We start from the raw sequence: 20,735 nt of genomic DNA on the forward strand, positions 1-20,735 counted from the left end.
AATATTGTGATAATTTGAATAAACACCAATTTCAGGCCGAAATGGTAAGGGCCGGGGTGGTTCAGCATTTTGGAGGAAAATATATTTTTTTTTTAATAGGCTAGTTTCCCCACAATGAATGTACCTACATGCCATTAGATGGATTCTGACCCCCATATCCCTTTGAAAGGGGCGTAGGGGCAAATATTGTAAAAATTTGAATTATCACAACTTTCGGGCCGAAATTGTAAGGGCCGGGGTGGTTCAGCATTTTGGAGGAAAAAATTATATTTTTTGAATAGGCTAGTTTCCCCACAATGAATGTACATACATGCCATTAGATGGATCCTGACCCCCATATCCCTTTGAAAGGGGCGTAGGGGCAAATATTGTGATAATTTGAATAAACACCAATTTCAGGCCGAAATGGTAAGGGCCGGGGTGGTTCAGCATTTTGGAGGAAAATATATATTTTTTTAATAGGCTAGTTTCCCCACAATGAATGTACATACATGCCATTAGATGGATCCTGACCCCCATATCCCTTTGAAAGGGGCGTAGGGGCAAATATTGTGAAAATTTGAATTATCACAACTTTCGGCCGAAATTGTAAGGGCCGGGGTGGTTCAGCATTTTGGAGGAAAATATATTTTTTTTAATAGGCTAGTTTCCCCACAATGAATGTACATACATGCCATTAGATGGATCCTGACCCCCATATCCCTTTGAAAGGGGCGTAGGGGCAAATATTGTAAAAATTTGAATTATCACAATTTCGGGCCGAAATTAGTAAGGCCGGGGTGGTTCAGCATTTTGGAGGAAAATATATTTTTTTTAATAGGCTAGTTTCCCCACAATGAATGTCCATACATGCCATTAGATGGATCTTGACCCCCATATCCCTTTGAAAGGGGCGTAGGGGCAAATATTGTGATAATTTGAATAAACACCAATTTCAGGCCGAAATGGTAAGGGCCGGGGTGGTTCAGCATTTTGGAGGAAAATATTATATTTTTTTAATAGGCTAGTTTCCCCACAATGAATGTACATACATGCCATTAGATGGATCTTGACCCCCATATCCCTTTGAAAGGGGCGTAGGGGCAAATATTGTGATAATTTGAATAAACACCAATTTCAGGCCGAAATGGTAAGGGCCGGGGTGGTTCAGCATTTTGGAGGAAAATATATATTTTTTTTAATAGGCTAGTTTCCCCACAATGAATGTACATACATGCCATTAGATGGATCTTGACCCCCATATCCCTTTGAAAGGGGCGTAGGGGCAAATATTGTGATAATTTGAATAAACACCAATTTCAGGCCGAAATGGTAAGGGCCGGGGTGGTTCAGCATTTTGGAGGAAAATATTATTTTTTTAATAGGCTAGTTTCCCCACAATGAATGTACCTACATGCCATTAGATGGATCTTGACCCCCATATCCCTTTGAAAGGGGCGTAGGGGCAAATATTGTGATAATTTGAATAAACACCAATTTCAGGCCGAAATGGTAAGGGCCGGGGTGGTTCAGCATTTTGGAGGAAAATATTATTTTTTTTGAATAGGCTAGTTTCCCCACAATGAATGTCCATACATGCCATTAGATGGATCCTGACCCCCAATCCCTTTGAAAGGGGCGTAGGGGCAAATATTGTGATAATTTGAATAAACACCAATTTCAGGCCGAAATGGTAAGGGCCGGGGTGGTTCAGCATTTTGGAGGAAAATATATATTTTTTTTAATAGGCTAGTTTCCCCACAATGAATGTACCTACATGCCATTAGATGGATCCTGACCCCCATATCCCTTTGAAAGGGGCGTAGGGGCAAATATTGTAAAAATTTGAATTATCACAACTTTCGGGCCGAAATGTAAGGGCCGGGGTGGTTCAGCATTTTGGAGGAAAATATATATTTTTTAATAGGCTAGTTTCCCCACAATGAATGTACATACATGCCATTAGATGGATCCTGACCCCCATATCCCTTTGAAAGGGGCGTAGGGGCAAATATTGTGATAATTTGAATAAACACCAATTTCAGGCCGAAATGGTAAGGGCCGGGGTGGTTCAGCATTTTGGAGGAAAATATTATATTTTTTAATAGGCTAGTTTCCCCACAATGAATGTACATACATGCCATTAGATGGATCTTGACCCCCATATCCCTTTGAAAGGGGCGTAGGGGCAAATATTGTGATAATTTGAATAAACACCAATTTCAGGCCGAAATGGTAAGGGCCGGGGTGGTTCAGCATTTTGGAGGAAAATATATATTTTTTTTAATAGGCTAGTTTCCCCACAATGAATGTACCTACATGCCATTAGATGGATCTTGACCCCCATATCCCTTTGAAAGGGGCGTAGGGGCAAATATTGTAAAAATTTGAATTATCACAACTTTCGGCCGAAATTGTAAGGGCCGGGGTGGTTCAGCATTTTGGAGGAAAAAATTATATTTTTTGAATAGGCTAGTTCCCCACAATGAATGTACATACATGCCATTAGATGGATCCTGACCCCCATATCCCTTTGAAAGGGGCGTAGGGGCAAATATTGTGATAATTTGAATAAACACCAATTTCAGGCCGAAATGGTAAGGGCCGGGGTGGTTCAGCATTTTGGAGGAAAATATATATTTTTTTAATAGGCTAGTTTCCCCACAATGAATGTCCATACATGCCATTAGATGGATCTTGACCCCCATATCCCTTTGAAAGGGGCGTAGGGGCAAATATTGTGATAATTTGAATTATCACAACTTTCGGCCGAAATTGTAAGGGCCGGGGTGGTTCAGCATTTTGGAGGAAAATATTTTTTTTTGAATAGGCTAGTTTCCCCACAATGAATGTACATACATGCCATTAGATGGATCCTGACCCCCATATCCCTTTGAAAGGGGCGTAGGGGCAAATATTGTGATAATTTGAATAAACACCAATTTCAGGCCGAAATGGTAAGGGCCGGGGTGGTTCAGCATTTTGGAGGAAAATATATATATTTTTTTTAATAGGCTAGTTTCCCCACAATGAATGTACTACATGCCATTAGATGGATTCTGACCCCCATATCCCTTTGAAAGGGGCGTAGGGGCAAATATTGTAAAAATTTGAATTATCACAACTTTCGGGCCGAAATTGTAAGGGCCGGGGTGGTTCAGCATTTTGGAGGAAAAATTATATTTTTTTGAATAGGCTAGTTTCCCCACAATGAATGTACATACATGCCATTAGATGGATCCTGACCCCCATATCCCTTTGAAAGGGGCGTAGGGGCAAATATTGTGATAATTTGAATAAACACCAATTTCAGGCCGAAATGGTAAGGGCCGGGGTGGTTCAGCATTTTGGAGGAAAATATAATATTTTTTTAATAGGCTAGTTTCCCCACAATGAATGTACATACATGCCATTAGATGGATCCTGACCCCCATATCCCTTTGAAAGGGGCGTAGGGGCAAATATTGTAAAAATTTGAATTATCACAACTTTCGGGCCGAAATTAGAAGGCCGGGGTGGTTCAGCATTTTGGAGGAAAATATTATATTTTTTTAATAGGCTAGTTTCCCCACAATGAATGTCCATACATGCCATTAGATGGATCTTGACCCCCATATCCCTTTGAAAGGGGCGTAGGGGCAAATATTGTGATAATTTGAATTATCACAACTTTCGGCCGAAATTGTAAGGGCCGGGGTGGTTCAGCATTTTGGAGGAAAATATTATTTTTTTGAATAGGCTAGTTTCCCCACAATGAATGTCCATACATGCCATTAGATGGATCCTGACCCCCAATCCCTTTGAAAGGGGCGTAGGGGCAAATATTGTGATAATTTGAATAACACCAATTTCAGGCCGAAATGGTAAGGGCCGGGGTGGTTCAGCATTTTGGAGGAAAATATATATTTTTTTAATAGGCTAGTTTCCCCACAATGAATGTACTACATGCCATTAGATGGATTCTGACCCCCATATCCCTTTGAAAGGGGCGTAGGGGCAAATATTGTAAAAATTTGAATTATCACAACTTTCGGGCCGAAATTGTAAGGGCCGGGGTGGTTCAGCATTTTGAGGAAAAAATTTATTTTTTGAATAGGCTAGTTTCCCCACAATGAATGTACATACATGCCATTAGATGGATCCTGACCCCCATATCCCTTTGAAAGGGGCGTAGGGGCAAATATTGTGATAATTTGAATAAACACCAATTTCAGGCCGAAATGGTAAGGGCGGGGTGGTTCAGCATTTTGGAGGAAAATATATTTTTTTTGAATAGGCTAGTTTCCCCACAATGAATGTACATACATGCCATTAGATGGATCTTGACCCCCATATCCCTTTGAAAGGGGCGTAGGGGCAAATATTGTGATAATTTGAATAAACACCAAATTCAGGCCGAAATGGTAAGGGCCGGGGTGGTTCAGCATTTTGGAGGAAAATATATATTTTTTTTAATAGGCTAGTTTCCCCACAATGAATGTACCTACATGCCATTAGATGGATTCTGACCCCCATATCCCTTTGAAAGGGGCGTAGGGGCAAATATTGTAAAAATTTGAATTATCACAACTTTCGGGCCGAAATTGTAAGGGCCGGGGTGGTTCAGCATTTTGGAGGAAAAAATATATTTTTTGAATAGGCTAGTTCCCCACAATGAATGTACATACATGCCATTAGATGGATCCTGACCCCCATATCCCTTTGAAAGGGGCGTAGGGGCAAATATTGTGATAATTTGAATAAACACCAATTTCAGGCCGAAATGGTAAGGGCCGGGGTGGTTCAGCATTTTGGAGGAAAATATAATATTTTTTTAATAGGCTAGTTTCCCCACAATGAATGTACATACATGCCATTAGATGGATCCTGACCCCCATATCCCTTTGAAAGGGGCGTAGGGGCAAATATTGTGAAAATTTGAATTAACACAACTTTCGGCCGAAATGTAAGGGCCGGGGTGGTTCAGCATTTTGGAGGAAAATATATATTTTTTTAATAGGCTAGTTTCCCCACAATGAATGTACATACATGCCATTAGATGGATCCTGACCCCCATATCCCTTTGAAAGGGGCGTAGGGGCAAATATTGTAAAAATTTGAATTATCACACTTTCGGGCCGAAATTAGTAAGGGCCGGGGTGGTTCAGCATTTTGGAGGAAAATATTATTTTTTTTAATAGGCTAGTTTCCCCACAATGAATGTCCATACATGCCATTAGATGGATCTGACCCCCATATCCCTTTGAAAGGGGCGTAGGGGCAAATATTGTGATAATTTGAATAAACACCAATTTCAGGCCGAAATGGTAAGGGCCGGGGTGGTTCAGCATTTTGGAGGAAAATATTATTTTTTTGAATAGGCTAGTTTCCCCACAATGAATGTACATACATGCCATTAGATGGATCTTGACCCCCATATCCCTTTGAAAGGGGCGTAGGGGCAAATATTGTGATAATTTGAATAAACACCAATTTCAGGCCGAAATGGTAAGGGCCGGGGTGGTTCAGCATTTTGGAGGAAAATATATTTTTTTTTAATAGGCTAGTTTCCCCACAATGAATGTACCTACATGCCATTAGATGGATCTTGACCCCCATATCCCTTTGAAAGGGGCGTAGGGGCAAATATTGTGATAATTTGAATAAACACAATTTCAGGCCGAAATGGTAAGGGCCGGGGTGGTTCAGCATTTTGGAGGAAAATATTATATTTTTTTAATAGGCTAGTTTCCCCACAATGAATGTACCTACATGCCATTAGATGGATCTTGACCCCCATATCCCTTTGAAAGGGGCGTAGGGGCAAATATTGTGATAATTTGAATAAACACCAATTTCAGGCCGAAATGGTAAGGGCCGGGGTGGTTCAGCATTTTGGAGGAAAATATTTTTTTTTGAATAGGCTAGTTTCCCCACAATGAATGTCCATACATGCCATTAGATGGATCTTGACCCCCATATCCCTTTGAAAGGGGCGTAGGGGCAAATATTGTGATAATTTGAATTATCACAACTTTCGGCCGAAATGTAAGGGCCGGGGTGGTTCAGCATTTTGGAGGAAAATATATTTTTTTTTTAATAGGTTAGTTTCCCCACAATGAATGTCCATACATGCCATTAGATGGATCCTGACCCCCATATCCCTTTGAAAGGGGCGTAGGGGCAAATATTGTGATAATTTGAATAAACACCAATTTCAGGCCGAAATGGTAAGGGCCGGGGTGGTTCAGCATTTTGGAGGAAAATATATATTTTTTTTTAATAGGCTAGTTTCCCCACAATGAATGTACCTACATGCCATTAGATGGATCCTGACCCCCATATCCCTTTGAAAGGGGCGTAGGGGCAAATATTGTAAAAATTTGAATTATCACAACTTTCGGGCCGAAATTGTAAGGGCCGGGGTGGTTCAGCATTTTGGAGGAAAATATTATATTTTTTTGATAGGCTAGTTTCCCCACAATGAATGTACATACATGCCATTAGATGGATCCTGACCCCCATATCCCTTTGAAAGGGGCGTAGGGGCAAATATTGTGATAATTTGAATAAACACCAATTTCAGGCCGAAATGGTAAGGGCCGGGGTGGTTCAGCATTTTGGAGGAAAATATTATTTTTTTAATAGGCTAGTTTCCCCACAATGAATGTACATACATGCCATTAGATGGATCCTGACCCCCATATCCCTTTGAAAGGGGCGTAGGGGCAAATATTGTAAAAATTTGAATTATCACAACTTTCGGCCGAAATTGTAAGGGCCGGGGTGGTTCAGCATTTTGGAGGAAAATATTATTTTTTTTAATAGGCTAGTTTCCCCACAATGAATGTACATACATGCCATTAGATGGATCCTGACCCCCATATCCCTTTGAAAGGGGCGTAGGGGCAAATATTGTGAAAATTTGAATTATCACAACTTTCGGGCCGAAATTGGAAGGGCCGGGGTGGTTCAGCATTTTGGAGGAAAATATATATTTTTTTTAATAGGTTAGTTTCCCCACAATGAATGTCCATACATGCCATTAGATGGATCTTGACCCCCATATCCCTTTGAAAGGGGCGTAGGGGCAAATATTGTGATAATTTGAATAAACACCAATTTCAGGCCGAAATGGTAAGGGCCGGGGTGGTTCAGCATTTTGGAGGAAAATATATATTTTTTTAATAGGCTAGTTTCCCCACAATGAATGTACATACATGCCATTAGATGGATCTGACCCCCATATCCCTTTGAAAGGGGCGTAGGGGCAAATATTGTGATAATTTGAATAAACACCAATTTCAGGCCAAAATGGTAAGGGCCGGGGTGGTTCAGCATTTGGAGGAAAATATTATTTTTTTAATAGGCTAGTTTCCCCACAATGAATGTACCTACATGCCATTAGATGGATCTGACCCCCATATCCCTTTGAAAGGGGCGTAGGGGCAAATATTGTGATAATTTGAATAAACACCAATTTCAGGCCAAAATGGTAAGGGCCGGGGTGGTTCAGCATTTTGGAGGAAAATATTATATTTTTTTAATAGGCTAGTTTCCCCACAATGAATGTACATACATGCCATTAGATGGATCTTGACCCCCATATCCCTTTGAAAGGGGCGTAGGGGCAAATATTGTGATAATTTGAATAAACACAATTTCAGGCCGAAATGGTAAGGGCCGGGGTGGTTCAGCATTTTGGAGGAAAATATATATTTTTTTAATAGGCTAGTTTCCCCACAATGAATGTACCTACATGCCATTAGATGGATCTTGACCCCCATATCCCTTTGAAAGGGGCGTAGGGGCAAATATTGTGATAATTTGAATAAACACCAATTTCAGGCCGAAATGGTAAGGGCCGGGGTGGTTCAGCATTTTGGAGGAAATATATATTTTTTTAATAGGCTAGTTTCCCCACAATGAATGTACCTACATGCCATTAGATGGATCTTGACCCCCATATCCCTTTGAAAGGGGCGTAGGGGCAAATATTGTGATAATTTGAATAAACACCAATTTCAGGCCGAAATGGTAAGGGCCGGGGTGGTTCAGCATTTTGGAGGAAAATATATTTTTTTTGAATAGGCTAGTTTCCCCACAATGAATGTCCATACATGCCATTAGATGGATCTTGACCCCCATATCCCTTTGAAAGGGGCGTAGGGGCAAATATTGTGATAATTTGAATTATCACAACTTTCGGCCGAAATTGTAAGGGCCGGGGTGGTTCAGCATTTTGGAGGAAAATATTTTTTTTTTTGAATAGGCTAGTTTCCCCACAATGAATGTCATACATGCCATTAGATGGATCCTGACCCCCATATCCCTTTGAAAGGGGCGTAGGGGCAAATATTGTGATAATTTGAATAAACACCAATTTCAGGCCGAAATGGTAAGGGCCGGGGTGGTTCAGCATTTTGGAGGAAAATATTATTTTTTTTTTAATAGGCTAGTTTCCCCACAATGAATGTACCTACATGCCATTAGATGGATCTGACCCCCATATCCCTTTGAAAGGGGCGTAGGGGCAAATATTGTAAAAATTTGAATTATCACAACTTTCGGGCCGAAATTGTAAGGGCCGGGGTGGTTCAGCATTTTGGAGGAAAAATTATATTTTTGAATAGGCTAGTTTCCCCACAATGAATGTACATACATGCCATTAGATGGATCCTGACCCCCATATCCCTTTGAAAGGGGCGTAGGGGCAAATATTGTGATAATTTGAATAAACACCAATTTCAGGCCGAAATGGTAAGGGCCGGGGTGGTTCAGCATTTTGGAGGAAAATATTATATTTTTTTAATAGGCTAGTTTCCCCACAATGAATGTACATACATGCCATTAGATGGATCCTGACCCCCATATCCCTTTGAAAGGGGCGAGGGGCAAATATTGTAAAAATTTGAATTATCACAACTTTCGGCCGAAATTGGTAAGGGCCGGGGTGGTTCAGCATTTTGGAGGAAAATATTATATTTTTTAATAGGCTAGTTTCCCCACAATGAATGTCCATACATGCCATTTGGATCTGACCCCCATATCCCTTTGAAAGGGGCGTAGGGGCAAATATTGTGATAATTTGAATTATCACACAATTCGGCCGAAATTGTAAGGGCCGGGGTGGTTCAGCATTTTGGAGGAAAATATTATTTTTTTGAATAGGCTAGTTTCCCCACAATGAATGTCCATACATGCCATTAGATGGATCCTGACCCCCAATCCCTTTGAAAGGGGCGTAGGGGCAAATATTGTGATAATTTGAATAAACACCAATTTCAGGCCGAAATGGTAAGGGCCGGGGTGGTTCAGATTTTGGAGGAAAATATATATTTTTTTTAATAGGCTAGTTTCCCCACAATGAATGTACCTACATGCCATTAGATGGATCTGACCCCCATATCCCTTTGAAAGGGGCGTAGGGCAAATATTGTAAAAATTTGAATTATCACAACTTTCGGGCCGAAATGTAAGGGCCGGGGTGGTTCAGCATTTTGGAGGAAAAAATTTATTTTTGAATAGGCTAGTTTCCCCACAATGAATGTACATACATGCCATTAGATGGATCCTGACCCCCATATCCCTTTGAAAGGGGCGTAGGGGCAAATATTGTGATAATTTGAATAAACACCAATTTCAGGCCGAAATGGTAAGGGCGGGGTGGTTCAGCATTTTGGAGGAAAATATATTTTTTTTTAATAGGCTAGTTTCCCCACAATGAATGTACATACATGCCATTAGATGGATCTTGACCCCCATATCCCTTTGAAAGGGGCGTAGGGGCAAATATTGTGATAATTTGAATAAACACCAATTCAGGCCGAAATGGTAAGGGCCGGGGTGGTTCAGCATTTTGGAGGAAAAATATATTTTTTTTAATAGGCTAGTTTCCCCACAATGAATGTACCTACATGCCATTAGATGGATCTGACCCCCATATCCCTTTGAAAGGGGCGTAGGGGCAAATATTGTAAAAATTTGAATTATCACAACTTTCGGGCCGAAATTGTAAGGGCCGGGGTGGTTCAGCATTTTGGAGGAAAATATTATATTTTTTGAATAGGCTAGTTTCCCCACAATGAATGTACATACATGCCATTAGATGGATCCTGACCCCCATATCCCTTTGAAAGGGGCGTAGGGGCAAATATTGTGATAATTTGAATAAACACCAATTTCAGGCCGAAATGGTAAGGGCCGGGGTGGTTCAGCATTTTGGAGGAAAATATATATTTTTTTAATAGGCTAGTTTCCCCACAATGAATGTACATACATGCCATTAGATGGATCCTGACCCCATATCCCTTTGAAAGGGGCGTAGGGGCAAATATTGTAAAAATTTGAATTATCACAACTTTCGGCCGAAATTGTAAGGGCCGGGGTGGTTCAGCATTTTGGAGGAAAATATTTTTTTTTTAATAGGCTAGTTCCCCACAATGAATGTACATACATGCCATTAGATGGATCCTGACCCCCATATCCCTTTGAAAGGGGCGTAGGGGCAAATATTGTGAAAATTTGAATTACACAATTTCGGCCGAAATTAGAAGGGCCGGGGTGGTTCAGCATTTTGGAGGAAAATATTATTTTTTTTAATAGGTTAGTTTCCCCACAATGAATGTCCATACATGCCATTAGATGGATCTTGACCCCCATATCCCTTTGAAAGGGGCGTAGGGGCAAATATTGTGATAATTTGAATAAACACCAATTTCAGGCCAAATGGTAAGGGCCGGGGTGGTTCAGCATTTTGGAGGAAAATATTATATTTTTTGAATAGGCTAGTTTCCCACAATGAATGTACATACATGCCATTAGATGGATCCTGACCCCCATATCCCTTTGAAAGGGGCGTAGGGGCAAATATTGTGATAATTTGAATAAACACCAATTTCAGGCCGAAATGGTAAGGGCCGGGGTGGTTCAGCATTTTGGAGGAAAAATAATATTTTTTGAATAGGCTAGTTTCCCACAATGATGTACTACATGCCATTAGATGGATCTTGACCCCCATATCCCTTTGAAAGGGGCGTAGGGGCAAATATTGTGATAATTTGAATAAACACCAATTTCAGGCCGAAATGGTAAGGGCCGGGGTGGTTCAGCATTTTGGAGGAAAATATTATATTTTTTTAATAGGCTAGTTTCCCCACAATGAATGTACCTACATGCCATTAGATGGATCTGACCCCCATATCCCTTTGAAAGGGGCGTAGGGGCAAATATTGTGATAATTTGAATAAACACCAATTTCAGGCCGAAATGGTAAGGGCCGGGGTGGTTCAGCATTTTGGAGGAAAATATTTATTTTTTGAATAGGCTAGTTTCCCCACAATGAATGTACATACATGCCATTAGATGGATCCTGACCCCCATATCCCTTTGAAAGGGGCGTAGGGGCAAATATTGTGATAATTTGAATTATCACAACTTTCGGCCGAAATTGTAAGGGCCGGGGTGGTTCAGCATTTTGGAGGAAAATATTATTTTTTTTTGAATAGGCTAGTTCCCCACAATGAATGTACATACATGCCATTAGATGGATCCTGACCCCCATATCCCTTTGAAAGGGGCGTAGGGGCAAATATTGTGATAATTTGAATAAACACCAATTTCAGGCCGAAATGGTAAGGGCCGGGGTGGTTCAGCATTTTGGAGGAAATAATATTTTTTTTTAATAGGCTAGTTTCCCCACAATGAATGTACCTACATGCCATTAGATGGATTCTGACCCCCATATCCCTTTGAAAGGGGCGTAGGGGCAAATATTGTGAAAATTTGAATTATCACAATTTCGGGCCGAAATGGTAAGGGCCGGGGTGGTTCAGCATTTTGGAGGAAAAATTATATTTTTTTAATAGGCTAGTTTCCCCACAATGAATGTACATACATGCCATTAGATGGATCCTGACCCCCATATCCCTTTGAAAGGGGCGTAGGGGCAAATATTGTGATAATTTGAATAAACACCAATTTCAGGCCGAAATGGTAAGGGCCGGGTGGTTCAGCATTTTGGAGGAAAATATATATTTTTTAATAGGCTAGTTTCCCCACAATGAATGTACATACATGCCATTAGATGGATCCTGACCCCCATATCCCTTTGAAAGGGGCGTAGGGGCAAATATTGTGAAATTTGAATTAACACCAACTTTCGGCCGAAATGGTAAGGGCCGGGGTGGTTCAGCATTTTGGAGGAAAATATATTTTTTTTTAATAGGCTAGTTCCCCACAATGAATGTACCTACATGCCATTAGATGGATCCTGACCCCCATATCCCTTTGAAAGGGGCGTAGGGGCAAATATTGTAAAAATTTGAATTATCACAACTTCGGGCCGAAATTAAGGGCCGGGGTGGTTCAGCATTTTGGAGGAAAATATATATTTTTTTAATAGGCTAGTTTCCCCACAATGAATGTACATACATGCCATTAGATGGATCCTGACCCCCATATCCCTTTGAAAGGGGCGTAGGGGCAAATATTGTGATAATTTGAATAAACACCAATTTCAGGCCGAAATGGTAAGGGCCGGGGTGGTTCAGCATTTTGGAGGAAAATATATATTTTTTTTAATAGGCTAGTTTCCCCACAATGAATGTACCTACATGCCATTAGATGGATCCTGACCCCATATCCCTTTGAAAGGGGCGTAGGGGCAAATATTGTGATAATTTGAATAAACACAAATTTCAGGCCGAAATGGTAAGGGCCGGGGTGGTTCAGCATTTTGGAGGAAAATATTATATTTTTTGAATAGGCTAGTTTCCCCACAATGAATGTACCTACATGCCATTAGATGGATCTTGACCCCCATATCCCTTTGAAAAGGGCGTAGGGGCAAATATTGTGATAATTTGAATAAACACCAACTTTCAGGCCGAAATGGTAAGGGCGGGGTGGTTCAGCATTTTGGAGGAAAATATATTTTTTTTAATAGGCTAGTTTCCCCACAATGAATGTACATACATGCCATTAGATGGATCCTGACCCCCATATCCCTTTGAAAGGGGCGTAGGGGCAAATATTGTGATAATTTGAATAAACACCAATTTCAGGCCGAAATGGTAAGGCCGGGGTGGTTCAGCATTTTGGAGGAAAATATATATTTTTTTTAATAGGCTAGTTTCCCCACAATGAATGTACATACATGCCATTAGATGGATCTTGACCCCCATATCCCTTTGAAAGGGGCGTAGGGGCAAATATTGTGATAATTTGAATAAACACAATTTCAGGCCGAAATGGTAAGGGCCGGGGTGGTTCAGCATTTTGGAGGAAAATATTATATTTTTTGAATAGGCTAGTTCCCCACAATGAATGTACATACATGCCATTAGATGGATCCTGACCCCCATATCCCTTTGAAAGGGGCGTAGGGCAAATATTGTGAAATTTGTAATTTGAATAAACACAATTTCAGGCCGAAATGGTAAGGGCCGGGGTGGTTCAGCATTTTGGAGGAAAATATTTATTTTTTTTAATAGGCTAGTTTCCCCACAATGAATGTCCATACATGCCATTAGATGGATCCTGACCCCCATATCCCTTTGAAAGGGGCGTAGGGGCAAATATTGTGATAATTTGAATTATCACAACTTTCGGCCGAAATGTAAGGGCCGGGGTGGTTCAGCATTTTGGAGGAAAATATATTTTTTTTTTGAATAGGCTAGTTTCCCCACAATGAATGTACATACATGCCATTAGATGGATCCTGACCCCCATATCCCTTTGAAAGGGGCGTAGGGGCAAATATTGTGATAATTTGAATATAAACACCAATTTCAGGCCGAAATGGTAAGGGCCGGGGTGGTTCAGCATTTTGGAGGAAAAATATTATTTTTTTAATAGGCTAGTTTCCCACAATGATGTACATACATGCCATTAGATGGATCTGACCCCCATATCCCTTTGAAAGGGGCGTAGGGGCAAATATTGTAAAAATTTGAATTATCACAACTTTCGGCCGAAATTGTAAGGGCCGGGGTGGTTCAGCATTTTGGAGGAAAAATATATATTTTTTGAATAGGCTAGTTTCCCCACAATGAATGTACATACATGCCATTAGATGGATCCTGACCCCCATATCCCTTTGAAAGGGGCGTAGGGGCAAATATTGTGAAAATTTGAATTAAACACAATTTCAGGCCGAAATGGTAAGGGCCGGGGTGGTTCAGCATTTTGGAGGAAAATATATTATTTTTTTTAATAGGCTAGTTTCCCCACAATGAATGTACATACATGCCATTAGATGGATCCTGACCCCCATATCCCTTTGAAAGGGGCGTAGGGGCAAATATTGTAAAAATTTGAATTATCACAATTTCGGCCGAAATGGTAAGGGCCGGGGTGGTTCAGCATTTTGGAGGAAAATATATATTTTTTTAATAGGCTAGTTTCCCCACAATGAATGTACATACATGCCATTAGATGGATCCTGACCCCCATATCCCTTTGAAAGGGGCGTAGGGGCAAATATTGTAAAAATTTGAATTATCACAACTTTCGGGCCGAAATTAGTAAGGTCCGGGGTGGTTCAGCATTTTGGAGGAAAATATATATTTTTTAATAGGTTAGTTTCCCCACAATGAATGTCCATACATGCCATTAGATGGATCCTGACCCCCATATCCCTTTGAAAGGGGCGTAGGGGCAAATATTGTGATAATTTGAATAAACACCAATTTCAGGCCGAAATGGTAAGGGCCGGGGTGGTTCAGCATTTTGGAGGAAAATATATATTTTTTTAATAGGCTAGTTTCCCCACAATGAATGTACCTACATGCCATTAGATGGATCCTGACCCCCATATCCCTTTGAAAGGGGCGTAGGGGCAAATATTGTGATAATTTGAATAAACACCAATTCAGGCCGAAAATGGTAAGGGCCGGGGTGGTTCAGCATTTTGGAGGAAAATATTATTTTTTGAATAGGCTAGTTTCCCCACAATGAATGTACATACATGCCATTAGATGGATCCTGACCCCCATATCCCTTTGAAAGGGGCGTAGGGGCAAATATTGTGATAATTTGAATAAACACCAATTTCAGGCCGAAATGTAAGGGCCGGGGTGGTTCAGCATTTTGAGGGAAAATATTATATTTTTTTAATAGGCTAGTTTCCCCACAATGAATGTACATACATGCCATTAGATGGATCCTGACCCCCATATCCCTTTGAAAGGGGCGTAGGGGCAAATATTGTGATAATTTGAATTAAACACCAATTTCAGGCCGAAATGGTAAGGCCGGGGTGGTTCAGCATTTTGGAGGAAAATAATATTTTTTTTAATAGGCTAGTTTCCCCACAATGAATGTACCACATGCCATTAGATGGATCCTGACCCCCATATCCCTTTGAAAGGGGCGTAGGGGCAAATATTGTGATAATTTGAATATAAACACCAATTTCGGCCGAAATGGTAAGGGCCGGGTGGTTCAGCATTTTGGAGGAAAAATATTATTTTTTTGAATAGGCTAGTTTCCCCACAATGAATGTACATACATGCCATTAGATGGATCCTGACCCCCATATCCCTTTGAAAGGGGCGTAGGGGCAAATATTGTGATAATTTGAATAAACACCAATTTCAGGCCGAAATGGTAAGGGCCGGGGTGGTTCAGCATTTTGGAGGAAAATATATATTTTTTAATAGGCTAGTTTCCCCACAATGAATGTACCTACATGCCATTAGATGGATTCTGACCCCCATATCCCTTTGAAAGGGGCGTAGGGGCAAATATTGTAAAAATTTGAATTATCACAACTTTCGGGCCGAAATTGTAAGGGCCGGGGTGGTTCAGCATTTTGGAGGAAAATATTATATTTTTTGAATAGGCTAGTTTCCCCACAATGAATGTACATACATGCCATTAGATGGATCCTGACCCCCATATCCCTTTGAAAGGGGCGTAGGGGCAAATATTGTGATAATTTGAATAAACACCAATTTCAGGCCGAAATGGTAAGGGCCGGGGTGGTTCAGCATTTTGGAGGAAAAATATATTTTTTTTAATAGGCTAGTTTCCCCACAATGAATGTACATACATGCCATTAGATGGATCCTGACCCCCATATCCCTTTGAAAGGGGGGGGGCAAATATTGTAAAAATTTGAATTATCACAACTTCAGGCCGAAATTGTAAGGGCCGGGGTGGTTCAGCATTTTGGAGGAAAATATATTTTTTTTTAATAGGCTAGTTTCCCCACAATGAATGTACATACATGCCATTAGATGGATCCTGACCCCCATATCCCTTTGAAAGGGGCGTAGGGGATAGGGGCAAATATTGTAAAATTTGAATTATCACAATTTCGGGCCGAAATGGTAAGGGCCGGGGTGGTTCAGCATTTTGGAGGAAAATATTATTTTTTTTTAATAGGCTAGTTTCCCCACAATGAATGTCCATACATGCCATTAGATGGATCTTGACCCCCATATCCCTTTGAAAGGGGCGTAGGGGCAAATATTGTGAAATTTGAATAAACACAATTTCAGGCCGAAATGGTAAGGGCGGGGTGGTTCAGCATTTTGGAGGAAAATATATATTTTTTTAATAGGCTAGTTTCCCCACAATGAATGTACATACATGCCATTAGATGGATCTGACCCCCATATCCCTTTGAAAGGGGCGTAGGGGCAAATATTGTGATAATTTGAATAAACACCAATTTCGGCCGAAATGGTAAGGCCGGGGTGGTTCAGCATTTTGGAGGAAAATATTATTTTTTTTGAATAGGTTAGTTTCCCCACAATGAATGTACATACATGCCATTAGATGGATCCTGACCCCCATATCCCTTTGAAAGGGGCGTAGGGGCAAATATTGTGATAATTTGAATAAACACCAATTTCAGGCCGAAATGGTAAGGGCCGGGGTGGTTCAGCATTTTGGAGGAAAATATATATTTTTTTAATAGGCTAGTTTCCCCACAATGAATGTACATACATGCCATTAGATGGATCCTGACCCCATATCCCTTTGAAAGGGGCGTAGGGGCAAATATTGTAAAAATTTGAATTACACAACTTTCGGGCCGAAATTAGTAAGGGCCGGGGTGGTTCAGCATTTTGGAGGAAAATATATATTTTTTTAATAGGTTAGTTTCCCCACAATGAATGTCCATACATGCCATTAGATGGATCCTGACCCCCATATCCCTTTGAAAGGGGCGTAGGGGCAAATATTGTGATAATTTGAATTAAACACCAATTTCAGGCCGAAATGGTAAGGGCCGGGGTGGTTCAGCATTTTGGAGGAAAATATAATTTTTTTAATAGGCTAGTTTCCCCACAATGAATGTACCTACATGCCATTAGATGGATCTTGACCCCCATATCCCTTTGAAAGGGGCGTAGGGGCAAATATTGTGATAATTTGAATAAACACCAATTTCGGCCGAAATGGTAAGGGCCGGGGTGGTTCAGCATTTTGGAGGAAAATATTATTTTTTTTAATAGGCTAGTTTCCCCACAATGAATGTACATACATGCCATTAGATGGATCCTGACCCCCATATCCCTTTGAAAGGGGCGTAGGGGCAAATATTGTATAATTTGAATAAACACCAATTTCAGGCCGAAATGGTAAGGGCCGGGGTGGTTCAGCATTTTGGAGGAAAAATATATATTTTTTTAATAGGCTAGTTTCCCCACAATGAATGTACATACATGCCATTAGATGGATCCTGACCCCCATATCCCTTTGAAAGGGGCGTAGGGGCAAATATTGTAAAAATTTGAATTATCACAACTTTCGGGCCGAAAATGGTAAGGGCCGGGGTGGTTCAGCATTTTGGAGGAAAATATATATTTTTTTAATAGGCTAGTTTCCCCACAATGAATGTCCATACATGCCATTAGATGGATCTTGACCCCATATCCCTTTGAAAGGGGCGTAGGGGCAAATATTGTGATAATTTGAATAAACACCAATTTCAGGCCGAAATGGTAAGGGCCGGGGTGGTTCAGCATTTTGGAGGAAAATATTATATTTTTTAATAGGCTAGTTCCCCACAATGAATGTACATACATGCCATTAGATGGATCCTGACCCCATATCCCTTTGAAAGGGGCGTAGGGGCAAATATTGTGATAATTTGAATAAACACAATTTCAGGCCGAAATGGTAAGGGCCGGGGTGGTTCAGCATTTTGGAGGAAAATATATATTTTTTTATAGGCTAGTTTCCCCACAATGAATGTACATACATGCCATTAGATGGATCTGACCCCCATATCCCTTTGAAAGGGGCGTAGGGGCAAATATTGTGATAATTTGAATAAACACCAATTTCGGCCGAAATTGTAAGGGCCGGGGTGGTTCAGCATTTGGAGGAAAATATTATTTTTTTGAATAGGCTAGTTTCCCCACAATGAATGTCCATACATGCCATTAGATGGATCCTGACCCCCATATCCCTTTGAAAGGGGCGTAGGGGCAAATATTGTGATAATTTGAATAAACACAATTTCAGGCCGAAATGGTAAGGGCCGGGGTGGTTCAGCATTTTGGAGGAAAATATATATTTTTTTAATAGGCTAGTTTCCCCACAATGAATGTACTACATGCCATTAGATGGATCCTGACCCCCATATCCCTTTGAAAGGGGCGTAGGGGCAAATATTGTAAAAATTTGAATTATCACAACTTTCGGGCCGAAATTAGAAGGCCGGGGTGGTTCAGCATTTTGGAGGAAAATATATATTTTTTTTAATAGGCTAGTTTCCCCACAATGAATGTACATACATGCCATTAGATGGATCTTGACCCCCATATCCCTTTGAAAGGGGCGTAGGGGCAAATATTGTGATAATTTGAATAAACACCAATTTCAGGCCGAAATGGTAAGGGCCGGGGTGGTTCAGCATTTTGGAGGAAAATATTATATTTTTTGAATAGGCTAGTTTCCCCACAATGAATGTACATACATGCCATTAGATGGATCCTGACCCCCATATCCCTTTGAAAGGGGCGTAGGGGCAAATATTGTGAAAATTTGAATATCACAAATTTCAGGCCGAAATGGTAAGGGCGGGGTGGTTCAGCATTTTGGAGGAAAATATATATTTTTTTAATAGGCTAGTTTCCCCACAATGAATGTACATACATGCCATTAGATGGATCCTGACCCCCATATCCCTTTGAAAGGGGCGTAGGGGCAAATATTGTGATAATTTGAATAATCACCAATTTCAGGCCGAAATGGTAAGGGCCGGGGTGGTTCAGCATTTTGGAGGAAAATATATATTTTTTTAATAGGCTAGTTTCCCCACAATGAATGTACATACATGCCATTAGATGGATCTGACCCCCATATCCCTTTGAAAGGGGCGTAGGGGCAAATATTGTGATAATTTGAATAAACACCAATTTCGGCCGAAATGGTAAGGGCCGGGGTGGTTCAGCATTTTGGAGGAAAATATATTTTTTTGAATAGGCTAGTTCCCCACAATGAATGTACATACATGCCATTAGATGGATCCTGACCCCCATATCCCTTTGAAAGGGGCGTAGGGGCAAATATTGTGATAATTTGAATAAACACCAATTTCAGGCCGAAATGGTAAGGGCCGGGGTGGTTCAGCATTTTGGAGGAAAATATATATTTTTTTAATAGGCTAGTTTCCCCACAATGAATGTACATACATGCCATTAGATGGATCCTGACCCCCATATCCCTTTGAAAGGGGCGTAGGGGCAAATTTGTGAAAATTTGAATTATCACAACTTTCAGGCCGAAATGGTAAGGGCCGGGGTGGTTCAGCATTTTGGAGGAAAATATATTTTTTTTAATAGGCTAGTTTCCCCACAATGAATGTACATACATGCCATTAGATGGATCCTGACCCCCATATCCCTTTGAAAGGGGCGTAGGGGCAAATATTGTAAAAATTTGAATTATCACAACTTTCGGGCCGAAATTAGTAAGGGCCGGGGTGGTTCAGCATTTTGGAGGAATATATTATTTTTTTAATAGGTTAGTTTCCCCACAATGAATGTCCATACATGCCATTAGATGGATCCTGACCCCCATATCCCTTTGAAAGGGGCGTAGGGGCAAATATTGTGATAATTTGAATAAACACCAATTTCAGGCCGAAATGGTAAGGGCCGGGGTGGTTCAGCATTTTGGAGGAAAATATTATTTTTTTTAATAGGCTAGTTTCCCCACAATGAATGTACATACATGCCATTAGATGGATCTGACCCCCATATCCCTTTGAAAGGGGCGTAGGGGCAAATATTGTGATAATTTGAATAAACACCAATTTCAGGCCAAAATGGTAAGGGCCGGGGTGGTTCAGCATTTTGGAGGAAAATATTATATTTTTTGAATAGGCTAGTTTCCCCACAATGAATGTACATACATGCCATTAGATGGATCTTGACCCCCATATCCCTTTGAAAGGGGCGTAGGGGCAAATATTGTGATAATTTGAATAAACACCAATTTCAGGCCGAAATGGTAAGGGCCGGGGTGGTTCAGCATTTTGGAGGAAAATATATATTTTTTAATAGGCTAGTTTCCCCACAATGAATGTACATACATGCCATTAGATGGATCTGACCCCCATATCCCTTTGAAAGGGGCGTAGGGGCAAATATTGTGATAATTTGAATAAACACAATTTCGGCCGAAATGGTAAGGGCCGGGGTGGTTCAGCATTTTGGAGGAAAATATTATTTTTTTAATAGGTTAGTTTCCCCACAATGAATGTACATACATGCCATTAGATGGATCCTGACCCCCATATCCCTTTGAAAGGG

This window comes from Strongylocentrotus purpuratus, unplaced genomic scaffold (assembly GCF_000002235.5).
Source record: "Strongylocentrotus purpuratus isolate Spur 01 unplaced genomic scaffold, Spur_5.0 spur5_scaffold_4, whole genome shotgun sequence".
In the NCBI taxonomy this organism is placed as follows: Eukaryota; Metazoa; Echinodermata; class Echinoidea; order Camarodonta; family Strongylocentrotidae; genus Strongylocentrotus; species Strongylocentrotus purpuratus.